Raw genomic sequence first — 20,277 nt, 5'->3', positions numbered from 1 at the left:
CCTCTCAGTAAAGAAATTTGAATACTGGCATAATTTTGTTTGGCACAAAAGATACCTCTGTAGGAAGCCCAGTGCTCAACCAAGGCTGGAGAAGTCAGTGTAGCTGCAGTTTATCAGAATGTGAGCACAGCATAGCTGTACAGAACAGGTACTTACAGCTGATTTAAATTATTTATTCTTCCTTATCTGAACAAATAGAATACTGGGGACAGACATACAGAAGCTGATGAAATAACAAATTTTTATTCACTTTAAGTAAGCAAATGCAGCAAAGGTCATCACAGATCAGGAAGTAAGAGTAAACCATTCTCAGTAATCCTTTCCTACATGTTTTTCCTGCAGTATGGGTGAGTAATACTTTGTAAACCTTTCACTGATACCAGTACCAAATAAGCATCATGAAGTCATATGTGTTTTAGTCTTACTACAATCTTTTGCAGAAACAGTCGGTGCCATTCCAGGACTATCACTTTTGTACCGTGGAGGATACAGGGTGTCTTCTAAAATACTGTGCTCCGTTTTGATCCCCATTACACAATAAAAGATGTTGGAGACAGGTTGGAGAAGAGCCACACAGATAAAGGAAATCTGCCATTTGAGGAAGGACTGAGAGAACAGGGCTTGCTCAGCCTTGAGAAAGGAAGGCTTAGGGGAGAACTTATCATCTTGTTCTGGTATTTAAAGCATGGCTACAAAGAAAATGGAGACTGCCTTTTTACAAGGAGTCACATGGAAAAAACAGGAGGTAATGGGTACAAGTTACTCCTGGGGAGATTCCAGTCAGACACAAGAGGAATATTTTTCTCAATGAGAAAAATGAATCACTGGAATAATATCTCCAGGGAAGTGGTGGGTAACCAACACTGGACAATTTTATGACTTGGCTGAACAAGGTGCTGGGCCATCTTTTCTAGGCCATGCTTTTGCCAGGAAAGGTTGGACCAGATGATCCTTGAAGTCCCTTCTAACCTGGTATTTTATGATTGACTCTGTGATTGAAAATAACTTCTGACAGTGCGTGTCACAAAGCAGACTGGCTCTCAGAGGCCTAAGGTCTTCTCTGTGGTTCACCTCTCCTGTCTCACAGGACCCACTTTGTCATCCTTTTCTTCTTTTAGGACATATGGATTCTCTACTGAATACTCCAGTCTGCTCTGAGACAGGTGTTTCAAAAGACAGAGAAAAGGATGTGAAAACACAGAGCGTTTCAAGGCTCTGACCCTTTTTTTCCTAGAGAAGGGAGCCTCTGCAAGTAACATCTGTTCTGGCTTGCAGAAGAAAGGCAGGGGTAGTGTAGGGCCAAATGCTGCAGGTTCAGGAGGAACAGAATAAAAGATCTGTATTGTGATCACTGCAAACTGTTACACAGACATAGCAGCAGCACCTAAAATTTCTGAAAACACTTGTTACTGATGATGGTGAGTATATAACCCAGAATTACCCTATAGATCTACTCCCATTCTGCAGCTTATTGTAGACTACATCTTCACATAGTTCCTGCTTACAAAAGGAGTCCAACAAGACAGAGGGCTTAGTCTAGACATTTGCTGTGATCTTGTGGAACATACAGGAATCCATTACCTCATAGGTCACGGCACCCTTCAATTGCTAGCTATTACTACTAAAACTTAAAACAAAATCCCAAGTGTTTGTATGGAACAAATTTTCCCTCTTTATTTCAGTATAAGAATTTGTAAGTATCAAATAAAACAAGTCACGAGATCCAGAATAAACAAAAGAAGGAATTGCTTCATCTAGCATGATGTTAAGCTGCAGAACAATGGGGGCATTGTCATTGGTTTTGGCCATGCTATGAAGTTCATTCCCTGGTAAAAGTGTGTGTTTAATAAACAAGTGCATAGAATAGATCAGAAGCTGGGATATATCACATAAATAACGGATCCATGTTTCTATAGCTCAATGTTTTGAGAGTGAACAAGTACATCATTCAAAAATAAATCAAGAAATAAAACACTTTGTCATGCAAGGGCATGTTCCACAGAATAAATAGGCTTCTAAGAAATTACTTTTCTGTGGAAATTCAGCAAGGAATTAAAAGAAAGCTGCCCTCTCATCACTTACAGTATGACTTTGAAGATATTATTAGAACTTACAATTGCTTTTCCTGAGTCATCTTCACTTAGTGTTTATAGTCTCTTCTTAGTTTATAGTTTTTTCCATTGTTTTCAAATATTTTTTCATAGCTCATTGCTTTTTAGAAGAGCACAAAGAGCCTTAAGGTGAGGAAGAGTGCAAAAATGTATCTAGGGAAAATATACCGAAATTTGCAAATCATGAGCTAGGAAATGTGCTAAAGTAGATACAGAACTCCAGACTGAAAACAGATGAATGTCAGAAGAAGAACATCTGCTTTGAAAAAAGCTGGCAGCAGATCAGCTGAGCCTGATGTCTTTTATAACCTCTGCTCTTTTGTTTATGTTTTTCCTTATTCTTTTGGTATTTTTATGGCTGTAGCTAATAGGGAAGATTTCTTAAGGACAGCAGGGCAAAGCTATGAATATTTCATACAGGAAAAGTATAGTTTATCATCTATAGCTAGGAAATGGGGGAAAAAAAAGAAAATTAGCAAATCCATCAACACTTTCAAAGTAGAGTATGTGAAAAAAAAAGATGTATGGCAACTGGGACTGCAGACAATTGCTTAGGGATTAGATCTAGTTACTATTTCTTCTGAGACATTGATTCTGTTCAGATGTCTTCTTAATGATAGTGCTATTTATCAAAGCCGCCTATTTAAGAGTGGTGACAATCTGTATATCTTCTTGTCTTTAATTTCTTCAAATAAACCTATTCTTCTCTGGGAGGTGAAACTCAGCCAAAAATTACACTAATGCTGCTCTATAAATCAGTAACTATATGTCATCATCTGAGGACAGGTTCTTTATGTCTGAATATCCAAAAATAACATGCAGGCTAGGCCTCAGTTCAGAAATACACATTTATTTATGTCCTATTGACTGTCCCTTACTAAAAGATATGGACATATAAGTGCTTTGCTATACAGATATGTGGATGGAATTAAAGAAATCTCCCCCTTTTGACTTTTGAATATGATTATAAGTTTTTAGTGACTAAGATTAGGCTTTTGACTGCAGAGGGAGTGAGTTCCCAGTTTGCAGTCATTCCACAAGGAACTTGAATTGCTCAGCACAGAAACTAGGATTTTTGTTTGCAGTATGTGTACTTTGGAATATAGGATTTAGGCAGTACAGGATTTCTCATTTGAATTACTGAAGTGAGCTCCCAGATGCCAAAGTAATGACAAACAAGGGAAACTAGAATTGTGACATTAAGGTCTGTGCTAATAGGATTCACATGAAACAAGTATTATTTGAGCATCTTGACTGCTGCATTCCTACAGGTTCATGCTTTAACTAAATAGGTACTGAATCAAAGCTCTGGTATAAAAGAGTATTTTAGAAAACAATTTCAAATAAAGCACTGACAAAAAAAATTTCAAGCAAAACACTGACCAAAAAGAAGTCAGTAAACTTGTTCTTAGTTTGTTCTTGATTACTTGTGGGGAAAATAAAGATTGAGAGAGAGGACCAATTCTGCTTAAGATTGGCAGAAAAAAGGGAAGAGGAAGGGAAAAGTAGCACGAGATCTGTGAAATAGACTGAGAGTGTTTTGTTTAAATGTGGAAAATTCTGAATTATCAAGTGAGAATAAAGGGCAAAACTGAAAATATGCTTGAAGACAGAAGCACGGTGATGTGATTGCAGTGTCTCTATGATCAGACATATGTATTTATAAACAACATTTTGCCTAAAATAAGAACCTTCTTTCTAGTTGCAACTAACTTCATGATCTTTTAGAAATTATTTTGCTAGTTTCCTTAAGGGACTGCTTCTGAAACTCTGTCTTTTGACAACAACTTGGCAGGTGGCCAACTAGGATCTCTACTCCGGATCACTGAATTGCACACCTCAGATTTGTTTCTCCATTCCCTTTCTTTCCACTTAGCCTGACTTCATTGCACCTTCTATAGAGCAGTTAGAATTGGATTTGGAGTTTTGGGGGGTTTATGTAGTTTTCTGCAAAACATGACATCTCATGGGTGAAACCTCAGTATTTTTTAAGAGTAAAGGTTAGATAATTAAGTTCTTTGAAGAAAAGGGTGTGCTACAAGGTATGCAATTTTTCTTTAAAGTAGGATGAGAATACAGTGCTTCAAAAATACCTGCTGGCTTCTGAAATACAAATTACACAATCATTGAATCTTCCATTTCAGTTACATGAGCAATACTTCTAATCAAGTTTCAGCAGCCTTAGGGAAGTCAATTCACTGAAACAACTCCACCAGCACCTCTGGAAAGAGTCATAGGTTACTAAAGTTTGCAGGCTGGTGCAGAACTTCACCCACCCTAACAGGCAGAAAATCACAGTGGACCATTACAGTACAAGGGAAAAACTCTATGCAGAAGAGGGAAGAAACTTTGTGCTTTCATTTAATGAAACAATAAAGAATGAAGACATGACAGAAGCTTCTTTCTTCACTTCTTGAATGTGTGTAAAGACCAGTAAGGGCAGTGAAACTTCAGTGCACAGTAAAGTGAGAAGCACACCATTGCCCTAGGGATGCTTGTTATTCTTATTATTCTTTAAGAACACTTTCAATACAGAAACTTTTGAAGTTTCAGAACCAGATTATTTTGGGTTGGAATTCATGCAGAATTGCTCTGCATTATTTCAGGTATATTATTACAAACAATTATTTTTACATTATTCTTAAGGGATAGGAATACATACTGAGGGAAACTGAGGGAAACTGGATGGCCATACAGCATAAACTGACACTATTCCTTTGATTTAATTTTAGCTAAAACTTACACAACTGAGGATCTAATACAGTGAGAAAAAGTAACTTGCCTCCAGTCATAGCCATGTAATAGAAGCAGGAATAAAACCACAATTTCTGACTCCCAATCACAGGTAAATTAGCTATTACTTCCTACAGCATGCATCTACATTATCCTTGAGGACAACCTCAAAGCCAAATTCAAAACTTTCCACATTATCTAGATGTGGCAATGCCTGTGAGGCTTCCCTTAGAGTGATCCACCTGGTGAGCCAAGAACTAAAAATCTCCATTTTGCTTAGATCTTAAGGTACTCACAAGGGAACAAGTCAAAGCTGTCTCCTATGAAGACCCACGGGGGAAAAAAACCCACAGGCAAACAGCAATAAAAATTCAGGACCAAAGACAGGCATAAAAAAGCTGCTTTCTCCACCTAAGTCATGAGGTCAGAGACCTGCTATTGCAAAACACATAAATGGCGGACAGAATTTTTCTCCCTGAAAATCAAAAACTAATGGAACTATAACCAAAGCTAGTATTAATTAGAGCAAGTTGCACTGAAATTGACTGTGCAGAGTGTTGCAGATTAGGCGAGTCTGATGACACACTAGGTGATAACAGTGAGCCAGTTTTTCAGGATATGCCAAAGGGTCTTGATTTTTCTGCCTAAAGGTGCTGTATCTGAAGTTCTTACACATTATGACTCTCAAGGAGCTTGCAAGTGCTGAAGCAGGAAGTGGGAGTAGGTATCAGCAACACCTGGCCTAACAACACCTGTGTGATACAGCAGAAACAGGATGTTAGCTTTTATCGGGATGCCAATGCAGATAATGCAGGTGGTTGGATTTGGGTATTCTGAAGCATCTCTTCTGACCACAGGACTGACTTGCCTTAAGGAACAATATCCCCCTAATGCTTTAGGAGAGCAATGATCAGCTGGGACCAGGATAGATAAGCATTGCTTCAGAGATAGTGCTGATCTGCCATAGAGGGTTCTGAAAATGGACTTCCACCTCTATAAATCAGTATCTCACCACTTATCATCAGGAGACAGCAGCCACAGTAAATGTGCATGATGAAAGCTTGTAACTGTACCAATGCTGCTTGTGTGGTATTTATAATAGGATATCCAGCATTTATGTCACACTTAGGCTGCAGACAGCACAAACAGCAGCTGCATGGCCAGTGAGTGGGCTGTAACAATGGCACTGCTTTTCCTGTGATGGTTCCTGATGATAGTTCTCCTCTCTGGATGTCTGTTGGAGCTCCTATGCACTGAGGGAAAGCAAGGGGAAGAGGTTCAGTGAAGAGGTGCAGACAGCTCGTGTATAAAGCAACACGATAAACCATTTGATGTATATGATACCAGTATATAAGGCATAGCTTGAATATTAGATATGTTAAAAATGGAGCAGGAGTACAAACCCCTTTATTTGGCTTGCTTGTTTCTTACACAAATAATTTTTCCCAAGATTTGGTTATATTTAAGAAACATCTCCAGAAATTCTTATTTCTATCAACTGACAATATTTTATGGCTTTGACCCAGTTAAGCACTGGCTATGAATAGCAGCCTTGGACTTTGTTCTGTTTCCTTAAAAATTCTTAAAGAGGAATCTAAGAGCCTGAGATCCTCATGTGGTAAAAAGAGAAGGATAAACCCACTAAATGTTCCTCAAGGAAGATTCTGTGTAAATTTAGAAAAATTTAAGCAATGAATTAGGAAGAGATCACCTCTCTCTGCAGGACTTCAGAGACATCTCTCTGGTTTCACACAGGAATCACAGCGCTTCTTCCAGAAAAGCTTTTTAGATACCTAGAGAGTGAGTAAAAGTTGGGTCCCCAGTTTCAGTAATTTCTATTCCTACCCCAGTAATTTCAGATCTTAATGAATTTCATACCACTTGTGCTTGAATGCCTTGCTAGGTTAGTGACTACAAGAGAAAGCATGAGCTGATGATCAAAAAGTGTAAAAGTGAATGCCATCTTAGGTAGGTTCTGTTTCCGGCTCTAGTCTGTTCTGAGCTTTATACAAATCACAGTATTATCCTCATTTTATGTAAGGAGAAAAAAATCATTATCAGCTTTTGGAAAAATATTGAATTATAGTGACAACTGTTATTATCACTGCACACATCTGGCCAAATCTTGAGAAGCCATAGAATAGGAAATAGCAGATAGTTCAAGCTGACAGACTCCACAGTGAAAAGTAGTGTCATAAATGCAAAATGCAATGCCTAAGCTTTAGAAGGTTAGATTGACAATAATTTACCTTACTTCTCTTTTTCATATGTATGAAAGAAAGATCAAAGACCTCTAATAAACCATCAGGACTTGCTTTTGCTTAAAATCCAGAGAAATAAGAGGTGCTTTCTGTGAAGAGCTTTGTTCTTAAAGCACCATTGAAATTGAAGGGGTTATTTTTGTTCAGCACAGCCCACCCATAAATTTTATTTCAGTATATGCATTTCCAGTTTTACTACGAAAGCTACAAATAGAGCCTCATCAAAAAACTTTATGGTGATAAAGGGTTGTATGTCAGAGGAATGCATATTAATATGGAAAGAAAAGTAAGCAGCCTAGATAATTTTATTTATAATAGGTGGAAGTGGAAATTAGAGAAAGAGAGAAATATATGGTTTGTTCATGTTTTTTTTCCAGCAGTGTATACCTGAAAGTCAGTTCATTACCCACACCATACTCCCTTGTACGTGCATCAGCTCTTCTCCATCTCAGTTACCAGAACATCCCTTAAAGGCCTGCCTGGATGGATGAACCAAACCAATAATTAAAACTCCGTCCAGCTAGCAGCAGAATTACATTCTGCAGCACCTTTTGTAAGGTTCTTGAGTCTTTCTGGAAACGTTCTTTGCCATCTCCGGGAAGCAGAGTGCTCCTTGCCGGCCCACAGTGCGCCATCCCACCAGCAGAAGGCTCCCTATCCCACCGAGTGCGGCGGGAGCATCATCCCCGAGCGGCGCGGGCCGGGCTGAGCAAGGCAAGGAGCGGGGGACGAGCGCGGACAGGGAGGAGGCTGCAGCCCACACACGAGGAGCAGAACGAGGCATCTCCGCCGGACCCTCCATCGCTCCCGCGCCCGGCTATCCAGTGCCCATTATCCACCGATTGTTTGCTTTTGTTTTAACGCTCAAGGCAAACGGGTCTAGCATACTGCCTCTTTCGACTTTTGCTTTTTAAATGAATTCTCGGTTAGTCGGTGTGCAAATATTTGCATGCGCCTCCCGGTTGACAGGCTCGTATGACTTTCATCTGCACATGTGGTATGCCCAAAGTATGGGGTATGCGTGGATGGGAACTTCAGTGACATCCTCAATATGGCTGATTATCCTAAAATCCATCCTGCTTGATATTTGTATGTTTTATTAACTGCTGAAGTACAGAGGGCTGAATCAATCTCTGTGCCAAAAGCTAACTTAGCCTCATATCACTGAATATGAGATTCAGTAGTACATTTCTTCTGCTTTTCATCTGCACTGCAAGAGAGAAAGTCACAGCAGCCTTGAGGATGCCCCTGCTCACCAGGGCTACACAGGACCCTCCAGCAATTCTCAGAGCTATGACCTGCAGCAGCACAGAGAATGTCTGTCCATGTTCTTTCATGACCCCAAAAGCCTCCCTCTGCGCAATAGTGACCACTTCAAATGTACTCTAGCTAAAAAATGCCTTTACACTGAAAAACACTTCTGTGAGTTACTTATGGCAGCTTCACAGCTCATTTAAGTAAAGGAATCATGAGCCACAGATGAATCAGGCTCAAATAAAATGATTTGCAAAAGGCCACACAGTAAGTAGCAGGGAGGATGTGAGCCAGGGACTGAGAGCATGCTCTATTGTGCTTGGTTTTGCCAGCGCAAAAATCCAACGCCAGCATGCAAAATGCACCGTTTTCTCTGCTCCAAATCTCGACAAAGAGATGAACAAAAGTAGCTTTCTCTCGTGTGTTACAGCTGCCTAGCAAACTGACCTTCATGTCTGACTTTCAGAACTTTGTGGAAGATTGTAACTTCCTTCTGCAGACAAAATTATAAAGCATCTTTTAAAGAAAACTTTCTAGCTACACTATTCTCCCTTCTCGGGAGGAAACTTAAATGCAGTGAAGACTTTGAAGTGAGCCTTGGGTTTGTTACAATGGACTAGCCTGATTAGAAATCATGCAAACTCTTGCTGCTCTTTAGCTGCATTCCCCCACAGGCAGTATTACAGCTCTCTAACCAGTCCCACAGCATTGAATGATGTCATGGGATCTGCAGCTCAGCGAGATGAAAGGGATAAAGCGGAACCCGCTGGCACTGGGGAAAGCTTCCAACACACAATCCACAACACAGCTTGGGAACTCAAAAGCTACAGATCCAGCCACTCAACCCCAAGCATTTCAGAATCGTGTGCATTCTCCCAGCACAGGCAAGGAAAGGGGGAAAAGAGCCAGTGCGGAGCACTGAAAGGCAGAATTTGAGTGCAGCTACCTGCTGGAAAAGGAGCTCTTTTTCCTCGCCAAAGCACTGCCTTTGATGTACGGCAACTGATCACTGATCAGATTACAGGCATTTGGTCTCAGTGCTCGTCTGCCTTTGATCTGCATGGTTAATTTTATTTTCCCGGATTTGGAGTTTCGTCTGGGCTTGTGCTGACATACTTTTTTTTTCTTTTCTTTTTCTTTTTCTTTTTCTTTTTTTTTTTTTTTTTTTTTTTTTAAGGAGGTAAAAGCATTTAATACAGAAGCTCCGGCAGTGTGAAATTAAACTGCAGAAACTCTGGCACGGGAAAACTTCATCAGATAACAGGTACTGAATTTTGGGGTTGTTTTTCAGTTTTGTGTTGCAAGAACTTAAGGAATTATAAAGTTCACATAACCAATAATACTACACATCATTGTGTGTACAAAGTTCAAAAGATTGTTTGTGATTTATGCAGCATTTTGTTTGCAGCTCTTGGGTAGAATGATATAGAGAACAGACTACCTGAAAAACTGAAGCAAACCCAGTATTTTCAATGCTTTGGGGGTACCTAAGATTTTGAGATGCACTGCTCACTCATACCATCTATAGTTTTGTAAATTTATATTTGAATACTTGCATTACATGACTCAGGAGAGTACTTATTTTCTAAGGAAAGACCAACCATATCTCCTATACACAGTAATACTTTGTTTGCTCTCAGTGCATTTATTAAACTGTGTCTTCTTCAGATAACACTTTTAAGCCTAATAGTTCCATACTTGAGAAGAAAAAAAGTCTCCACTTGCACAACTTATTAGAACTAAATTTATAAGCATAACATCCTTATACACAAAAGGAAATGCTTTTATTTTAAGATTGAAGAGATTATAGTTCAGCTGTACCCTATGAAATATTGAAAATAAAAGTAATCTTCTAACCTGATGATAGAAGTTTCCTCTAAGGCATTTTAATAAATATATTAAAGAAATCAACAACTAGTTTTGCTGAACTTCATAGAAGTTTTACTGCATTTTAGTGATGCAATTTCCACTCACAGTCTTTTGTATTCTGTTCCTCAAACTCATATTTATGAAAAGTATTGTGAAGAAATTTTAAGACATCTACTCCAGAAATTCATTATTAGGGAACAATCTTTTGAAGGTTTAGGATTATTCACACATTTGTAGTTTTAAAGGACCAGATCTTTGTGTGATTTTGGGCCAAATCCATGAGTGTTCTATGCCTGCAGCTGGAGTCAGACTGTTAAAATAAGACTCAAACTCCTTCTGTAGTATTTAAATATAATGTAGATTTTCAGAAGAACTTAGAACCCATAACTGGGACCAGACTTGCAAACATTCCAGACACTGAGGTCTTTGAAGATCTAGTCTTAATTGTGGTTAGTAATACTGACTTATATAGTCTTAAGTCTAAATTTTGGTGTATATAAATCTTAAATACATTTATTAACAAATTGCAACTAAAAGTCAGCATAAATTGTAGCTGTCAAGCATCACTTGAACACTATTCTTTGAGATGTCTACCAGTCCACAGGACCTTCAAGATGTTCATATATCAGTATGCATCATAGTGCAGCATGCAAACCCAAATTTTCACAGTCTGCTTGCATCTGAGTAAGATCAAGTTATCAACACTTCCAGATAAATGTAGATAGCTTTCATTGGTCAGTCTGCAACGTTTGTTTCATCTAATTAAAACAATATTTGTATATATAAAACTTCAATTTACTGAATATCAAGAGATAATATGCCAGACACAGATTAACTAGGCCCGACTTGGAATCACTTAGTTTTCTATGCCACCAATTAATTCATATTCTTACTTAACAAGTCAATTATATTATAAGGAAAGTAATTAGCACTGTATGAATAATATGTGTATAGTAGTCAAGAAAGAATATCATTTAAGTCATAGCCAAAGCAAAATTTAGTATTTCTCCCTAAGTAACAATGATGTACTAAAATATGTTCCTGTAACCCTGAAAACATGTCTTTATTTATTAACTCTATGCTTCACTGATGCTCTGCCTTTCCAGTCCCCTCTTGCTTGTTGCTTGTTTTCCAATATGTACATTTATTTCCTGAGGAAAATTTTTTCTAAACTTTACCTCTGCTTGGTATAAAGTAGAAAGGGAAGTAAATTTTAAAAGATAACACAAGGAGTCTTTTTCCTCAGAAGTCAAAATAGCTGTGCAAGTGTAATGCAATTAAACTATCACTGTAAGGGTCTGACCTATCACACAATTGGGTGAAGTTGCACACAGAAGGAACACTGGTTAATCAGATAGATTACACTGTTGAGTAGGATTTGTATTGATAATTATTTGCAACCTTTAGGCCCTGAAAATGCATTTAATAAACAAAGTTTTTTTAATTTTGTAAGAAGTCCCTAGGGTTTTAGGTAATCTCCCCAGCTATTTAAACAAAGATGGGCGTCAACCCAATTAAGCTGAAAAATATCTTTGCTTGTCTGTATGTAAGTGCAGCTGAAATGCAAGAACACATTCAAGCATGGTGGGAAGAGAATTTTCAGCATTTTTTGTTGTTTTAAATAGCAGTTCTCTGACAGTTTAGCCTGTCATTGATCTGACTTTTAAAGATTAAATAGTAATAATTCTTGGCACTAGTAACTTTGCTTTTACTAAGAGCTGTATAAACATTAATTAATCCTCAGGCTTAAGCCTTCAGAAACAAAAAGTTCACAATGCTTTTTCAAGCCGATCTGACTAGGAAACTCCCAAGTATATGATTTATTTATTAAAATAGCTTGAGCAATTTCTGATTATAAATAGAGCCATTTTCAAACAGTGTGCCTTAGATAACATCATAAACATATTTTAAGGTTTGTAATAGTTAAGATTATCAAAAGACATTGCACAGTTATACTGACATCAGTTTCCAACAGCTGTCATAACAAGGGTAGATCTATCTCACAGTTGACTGGGGGAACTGTGTTAGCATTTGAGATATGGAGATAACAACTTCCTATTGCTGTACAATTTCTGCTTCCACATCAGATATGTCACGCAACTTAGTCTTATCAAAGGGGTCAGCTGAAACTGCTTTCCAAGTATTTCTTTTTTGCTTTCTCTGTTGTAGTGAGAATCTCTGTACTAGTTCTAACAATTCACTTCCTCAATTCCCTGAGAAGCATCATGATTTAAAACAAAGTAAACACTACAATTTTCATACCTTTCAATGATGAATGGAACTAATGCATCCATTTTACATTCAGAGGAAAGATTTTCCATGTTACAACAAGGATTTAAACGTTTATGTTTCAGTGTTACAGACAACACGTTGCTCTGAGTTCATTAGCATAGTAACCCACTGTCTGATGAAAGTCTTAATGTTTCTTTATATGGTAATCCTGAGTGTTTAGTCAACACTTCAGGAACTCTGGGATATTTTAATACCTTTGTCTAACTATACTGCTTTAAAACAAGTATCTGAAACATACATGATGATTCTACTAAGAAAACCTCACGCAATAGTTTCACTGGTGGCTCCAGAAAACAGATAAGATACAACAGATTTGTCTGTAAATAGTGAGACTGTGTACAATACTCAGTGCTGTGCAGCAGCTGCTATTCACAACAGATGTGCTGCTGTTGTGCTGCAGTATGCCATTCCTCACTGAAATTCCAGCCTCTTGCAGAGCTCCTCCTGGCAAGGGTCCTGAAGCAAAGCTCTTCTTTGACGGCCCTTTAGAAAAGAATTACATGAAAATCCCTGTGCGTTCTGAGTTGTTTGGGTTTTATAATTAAAAACAACTAGTTTTGCAGCAATAATTTCTCTTTTTGCATACAACTTGCTGTATTTCAATAAGCACTCCTTGTTTTTAGAGAAACCCTTTGGCTGGTGATATTCAAACTTTTGTTGGTGAGGAGCTCCAAAAACTCTGTTTATTTGAAAATGCTTTACCTCCCAGTATAATAATTTGTTCATTTTTTCAGAGCCTAACCCAGTTCCTTCTGTGTCTAAACAGTTGTCTAGACTGTTAGTGGATCATTAACTTTTTCATTAGAAGTAAAACTAATGAACTGAATTTCCTGCAGCAGCAGTACTTTTACCAAGGTCTCCAAGATTAGTTTCCCCAATCTTGGAGCATCACTAACTTCAGAAAACCTCCTAATTTGTGTCACAGTATGTCGCAGTAACACCCAACCTAGCAACTATAAAAAATTTACTATCCATGGAGGGCTGGATTTCTCCATTTCTCCATGGATACTTGCATTTGGTATCGACATTGTGCTTACAGCTGGGTAACTTATTACCTGCAGAATGGATTAAATATTTCAGGCTCTGAGGTAGCAGGGAAAAAAAAGCTACTCAAGTACTTTGGAAAGGAGGGCTGGCAGAAAGGAGAATTTGCAGTGTGTTGTCAGAAAGCCTCTGACATGTTTTTTGGGCAGGAGAGGTGGAAAGGGCTTTGCTGAATTACAAGGACTCATTGTACACTCACCTGAACAGTGGCCAAGGGCCAGTACCTTTAGAACAGCCCAGCAACCACAAGACTGAGCTCTGAGAGGGATTAGCAATGCCAAGGCTGCAGTCCCAATGCCAGGCAGCATCTGGAAGCAGAGGTGGGCACAAGAGTGCCCGCCTATACTGTCCTCCTGGTGGGATAAAAGGGACACCAGCCCCTCACTTGTGATTCACCCTGGCTTTGCACCAGTGGTAGGCGGCACACATCCCCACTCACGCCATCCATCCACCCATCCATCCATCCATCCATCCATCCCTCCATTCCATTCCATTCCATTCCATTCCACTCCATTCCATTCCATTCCATCCACCCATCCAACCATCCATCCATTCCATTCCATCCATTCCATTCCATCCATCCATTCCATCCATTCCATCCAGCCATCCAACCATCCATTCCATCCATCCAACCATCCATTCCATCAGTCCATCCGTCCATTCCATCCATCCATCCATCCATCCATCCGTCCATCCATCCGTCCGTCCATCCGTCCGTCCATCCATCCATCCATCCATCCATTCCATCCATCCATTCCATCCATCCATCCAACCATCCATTCCATCCATTCCATCCATTCCATCCATTCCATCCATCCATCCGTCCATTCCATCCATCCATCCGTCCATCCATCCATCCATCCATTCCATCCATCCATCCATCCATCCATCCATCCATCCATCCGTCCATCCATCCATCCATTCCATCCATCCATCCATCCAACCATCCATCCATTCCATCCATCCCTCCATCCATTCCATCCATCCCTCCATCCATTCCATCCGTCCATCCGTCCATTCCATCCATCCATCCGTCCATTCCATCCATCCATCCATCCATCCGTCCATCCATCCATCCATTCCATCCATCCATCCATCCAACCATCCATCCATTCCATCCATCCCTCCATCCATTCCATCCATCCCTCCATCCATTCCATCCGTCCATCCGTCCATTCCATCCATCCATCCGTCCATTCCATCCATCCATCCGTCCATCCATCCATCCATCCCTCCATCCATCCGTCCATCCATCCATCCATTGGCTGCCCGCGCTCAGCTGACGGGCCCGGGGCGGGGCGGGCACGGCGCGGCGTTGCCGGGGTGACGGGGCGGCCGCCGAGGGGAGGCGGGGGCGCTGCGGGGCGAGCGCTCCTGGGCCGGCCGGGGCGGCCGCAGCCGCGGCGTGGCAGGTGGGTGCGTGCGACAGCCGGGCCGCGGAGCGGGGCGGCCGCGGGGGAAGCGGCGGCTCCCCCGCCACCGCCGGGGCACGGCGGGCTGGCCGGGCACCGCCGGCCCGAGGCCGCCCCGCCTGGCACCGACCCGCGCTGCCTGCCCCTGGGGCCCGCGGCGGGCGGCGAGGGAGGTGATGGAAGCGAGCTCCGAGGAAAGCGCCGGCTGCGGGGCGGCGGGGGCGGGCTCGGCCGGGCCCCCGCCTCCCCGCGGCGGCTCCGGCTCTGCCGCTCCGAGCCGCCCCCGCGGCGTCCCGCGGTGGCTACGCGGGGCACGGCGCAGCCACGGAGCCGCGGCTGCTGCTGGTGGGTTCTGCAGGTCTCGACAGCCCTGGAGTGGCTGCTCCACGCCCCGGAGTGCGGCGAACAAAAAGCTCTTGAAAGCCGGGCTTTCATGTTCACAAGCGCTTCTCGTGTCTGCTGCATAAATAAGCTGCTGCTTGCTTCAAACAGTATTAGAGCTGGAGTTGAAGGAATAGGAGCCCCCCGCTTTTTCTTTTGGCTGGTAAGAGGTTTAAAAGCTCCAAGTACAGTTCGGTTTATTGAAAAGGTTTTGATTGTTTGACTTCCTTTCCTGATGGCTGTCCCCATTTAATCTGGCCTTGGACGGAAAGCTTTAACTGATGTTTGTGAAAAGTCTAAATACTTATTTACCACCTTTATATCTACAACTACTTTAGATGGATGCTTTTATCAAGTGTATAAAGTGGTCCAGTAGCATTTAATGTTAGTAAGTGGCAAATTGATTCAATCTGTACTAGGTTTCTTAACTACTACATAATCTCTTTCAAGCACACCTTCACCATCAGGTGTAAAGCAAGTTACTTAGGTATGTTACCTGGGAGCTTGTTACCATAAGAGAAGAGGGTTGGGTTTTTTGAGTGGGTTTTTTTTTTTGTTGCTGTTTTTGGTTGGTTGGTTTGTTGGGGTTTTTTTGGTTTCTTTTAGACCTAGAAGTAAGCTTCTTTATTAGTTTACTAGTAAGATGCTTAAAGTGTCAGTTAAGGAGGTAAAAGTCACTTTTTCTCACTTTCAACAGCTGGCAACCCTAGTAAGAGAGAATGGTGTGAATGAAAGTAGCTCATGTCTGTGGTTTTTAAGACATTGCATGTCATCCAACACTGCTCAAGGCTGGCTGGATAAATGTCGCATATTGGCATTGCACCATTGAAAATTGTATTAACTATATTAACCAGCCCAATGCTTTATAATTCATGATCCCTAAAAATTACTTTGAAAAAGAACTATTAGTGTATTTTGGTGTAAATTAAGTATGAATATAATACTGGCATTCTCACTGTATTACTTATTCACATATCTGAGTACAAAAGTACAAGTGCGTCTTGACACTGAGCTTTCATCTAGCAGCCAGTGTCTCCTAGAACTTGAGATGGGTGAGATGTATTAAACAGAAGAAGCAACATTTTTTTACCACAGTTTTGATGTTGTGTGAGTAGGCTCATCAGTTTTGATGAGAGTGGGAGTTCTTGTGTGAATCACAGGCTCTGATCCTCTAAAAAGCTTTGTTTATGTGTAGGAAAAATGTTGCCACATTGCACCTTTATTACAATATTTCCCTCTAATATCTAATTAATGATAAGCTGGATATGTTGAAGAACACAAACGATAAACTGCTTTATCACCATTATTCTTGTAAAGACAAGTACTTCAATTAACATAACTTGAAGTGTGTGGTATTCAGAAGCAGCACAAATATTTCCTGGCTGTGTCTTGTGGCCCTGTCTTCTTCTCATCCCCCCCAGCCCCTAAAATACATCTAAGTCTTTTCAATCACCACCAAGGTTCTAACTTTAATCTGCTACCTCTGTCTTTACAAAATTAGAAATAAATCCCTAGTGGCCTAATGTCGTACATTTCCTGTGTGGCAGGTTGGTAAAATACAGATCTTTTCAACGTGATATTTAATGTGATGAGTGTGATGCCCTAGCTGACAGTATGGAGATTTTTTTCCCACATTTCTTGGAAAAGTTGGAGCAAATGTTGTCAGACAAGACCTCATTTACTTCACAAAAGGGGAAGACTACAAGGGTTGTGGGCAGGGTGTAAAGGGAAGGTGTTCTAGACCTGTGAGACGGAAATAACAATGTGCAGTGCTGTAGTGGAAGTTCTTGTCTCTAACTTGCTCCCTTGCTTTGTCTTTGTCGTTGCAGCAGCATGAGTACTTTCCCTTCTCTTGTTTCTTGCCCCTGGGGCACTGACTCTGCTAAAGCCATCTGCCACTCCTTGTTTTATTGAGAGCAGTTGACAGCTGCGGGTGGGAAGTAGGTGGTTAGAAAGGAGCTGAGACCCTGTTTGTTGGATAGCAGAGACCTCTGTTGGCAAGATAAAATGGTTTTATTTTCATCCCTCTTTCTTACCCAGAATTTCTCAGAGTACTCTGCCGGTGTTATAAAGTATGTGAAAAGTGGTCATCAAGTAAAAGTAGAAAATCAAATAAGAGAAATTTCCAAGACCTGGTTGTAAATTAACTGGGAATTCACAACTTCAAGTTAAGTCAATGTGAAGTTGGGACTCTTCACCATTTCTAAAGCTTCCCTTAGAAGATGGATGATGTTGACTTCAAAGTTTTGATGCTTCCATGTCTGAGAAACCTGCTAGTCAGCCATAATTTAGTCATGCTGCTTTGATTCTTGAGGTGGCGTGCATTTCACGGTGCAACTTGAAGTTTTTTGGAGAGACAAAAGAAATATTTTGCTGATACGGACTTTGAAATAAAATGATGACTACTATTCAAGCAAGTTGGTAAATGTAAGAGTAAATTTTAGAGGGCCATGGATTCTAGAACCCTAAAAGGCTGGAAGTTCTTACTTCCACAATACATTTATTACATGCTTCTAATTTATTGTTTGATATTGCTCTCTTTATGCATATGCATAGTAGGCCTCAGATGACCTGAAAATTGTGCAACTGCATTTCCTAATGCAAGTTCCCTATCCTGAGTTCAGTACATTACCAGTAATGATTGCTTTCCCCTGAGTATTTTAGGCAAGCATATTACTGTTAGCCTAATAAAATGTATTTGGAATGATTTCGTGACCTCAAAAAACTCTGTCCACAGGTTTCTTTCTTCTAATAAATTTGAGTATAACTGAACTCCGCATTTTAAATAACAGTATCTGGACAAGAGCAAATAGTCTTTAAAGGTATAGAACCTCTGTTTACTCACACATGTTTTAGAGGCAAAAAACTTCTAATAACTTCTTACTTGAAAGCATGAGGTGAATGTCTGGTGTCCAACAGGCATTAGTATAATGCCACTTGGTATCATGAGAGAGGAAATGTGCCCAATGGCAACCTATTATTAAGTGCTGCAGTCTCTGCTTTTTAAGCAGGACTTTTACCAAACTGGAGATGGAAACAGGAAACATGCAGCTGACACAGTTCTCTCCTTTGGGACTTGCATTCAATACAATGAGTTATTAAGGTGCCTTCCAGTTATTTTTATCAAAATGTTATCATGAAAATAACATTTTATTTTAATTGTCCTCCTAACAGTTGTTTTTTCTTGTACACTGGCTCATTTCTTTCTCACATGTTAGTCAGTATAGAGTCTTTGGTGTTGTTTTGGCAGGAATGGTGACAATGGGCACAGTAATGGCATGATAGAGTACCGCAGGCATTCATACACATCTGCTGAAATTATTTAAATGTGTTTTGGTGCTGCTGAAGTGCTCTGAAGTTTAAGGTCCATGGACCTGCAAGCTTCTTTTGGAATCTTTGTTGATTATGGAAGACCTATTATACAGAAGATATATCATAGGCCTAAAGCTATAAGAGCTCATGAAACTTGTAATGATCAGACAAAAACTGAACTTTAGTCAAGCATAGGATAAGCTGGAGAAGTCCTTGATAGTTTGATGCCAGTTATGAAACGCTTGATTTTGAAAATTTACTCTGGATTGTGGAACTCCTGGTGATTGGACTTGATAAGACTGTTATAAAGGCAGTAGATTTTCTTTTAAATAGAGAATATTTCACAGCTGCAATCAAATTTCACACCTAAGTGAACAAAATGTATTGTGGTACAGGATGGTTTGCCATGTGCTTTTTATGTTCTAAAAGTCTTTGAGGTACTTGCTATAAGAAGATGATCTTATAACAGGGCAATTCCAAAACTGAAATACAAGATGTCAGCATGACCAGCAAGATTTTTAATACTGCTTTTTGGTTTATACTGGCATTTGATTTTTATTCCATCGTGACTCCAGAATACTAAAAGATGAAAATACATAATTAGCTTTGCTTCAGTATTGATTTTGATAAGTTGTATATATACTGATTTTTAAACAATATAAAATCTTCAAGTTATTGCATGTTGGAGAAAAGGTATATGGGTTAATACACCTGAATTACATTAAGCTAATGTAGTTTTATTGCAGATAATTAGTCTGAAGGGCAATTAATTTGGCTGTTCTTAATTTGCTTTATTTTTTCTGTGCTTCAGGTGGCTTGCACAGAAAAATAGACTTCTTAGATTATGTTACAGCTCCGTATTTTAGATCATTAGGCTTATTACAGCTCACTGGTATTTTTTATATTGAAAAGTCTATGTGAAACTTGACACAAAAATATACAATTATTACACTCATCTGTTTCTTTTTGATATGTTACACATCTGTTTTCAGAAACAAAAGTAAATATTGAAACTTAAAATTAAACTTACTTTTAACATTAGGAAGAATCCTGGTTTTGAAGTATTTGGTAATATTCTATAGATGGTCATAATTGCATTAGAACTGTATTATGATTCAGCTATTTTTTAATTATTAAGGAATACATATGATGTGGAGTAATCATTTGACATTTAGATCTAAGAAATTCAATTATATTTGCATATTTATTTCCCTTTCACACTTCTGTAAAGTTTTAAGTCCTATAGCAATTAAGAAAGCACATGAAGTATTTATTTTTCCACAAAACAGTATTACCTGAAATAAAAAAGTTAATGGGGATTTTTCTCCCAAATCCCATTAATTTCAGCATGATTATTTAAATCAATGTTTAACCAGTTTATTTAATTTAACTCCTAGACTTTTAGCTTTACTGTCTTGTCTTTTCTGAATCAAGTGAAGTCAAGCTTGTTTTACAGGACTGCTTTTCTGTAATGCAGTGTAGAGTTGTTTATTGTAATAAGATTCTTAGTTATTTTTTTAACTTCTCCATATATTATTCTTGATTTTCTGTAGCATTCCAAAGGGAATGAAGAGCAAAATTGAACAGAATCAAAACTAAGCCTTTCTT

General features: G+C 39.6%; 1 protein-coding gene across 5 annotated transcripts in view; it reads left to right on the top strand.

The window, feature by feature from the left end:
• Positions 1-9,096: 9,096 nt before the first annotated feature.
• The window catches only part of TNFRSF19 (TNF receptor superfamily member 19), a 57,892-nt gene continuing 46,711 nt past the window's right edge, over positions 9,097-20,277 (top strand). For 2 of the 5 annotated variants that reach the window (XR_010996296.1, XM_068181273.1), the window contains exon 1: positions 9,097-9,623. The gene's annotated coding sequence lies outside the window, so the exon portion shown is untranslated. Of the gene's footprint in view, positions 9,624-14,954; positions 14,977-15,326; positions 15,521-20,277 lie in introns of those variants that run through there. The other 3 variants (XM_068181275.1, XM_068181277.1, XM_068181276.1) reach the window with 3 other exon arrangements.

This window comes from Anomalospiza imberbis, chromosome 2 (genome assembly GCF_031753505.1).
Source record: "Anomalospiza imberbis isolate Cuckoo-Finch-1a 21T00152 chromosome 2, ASM3175350v1, whole genome shotgun sequence".
In the NCBI taxonomy this organism is placed as follows: domain Eukaryota; kingdom Metazoa; phylum Chordata; class Aves; order Passeriformes; family Viduidae; genus Anomalospiza; species Anomalospiza imberbis.
The sequence above is the reverse complement of the archived record's forward strand: the minus strand, read 5'-3'. Positions and strand labels throughout refer to the sequence as shown.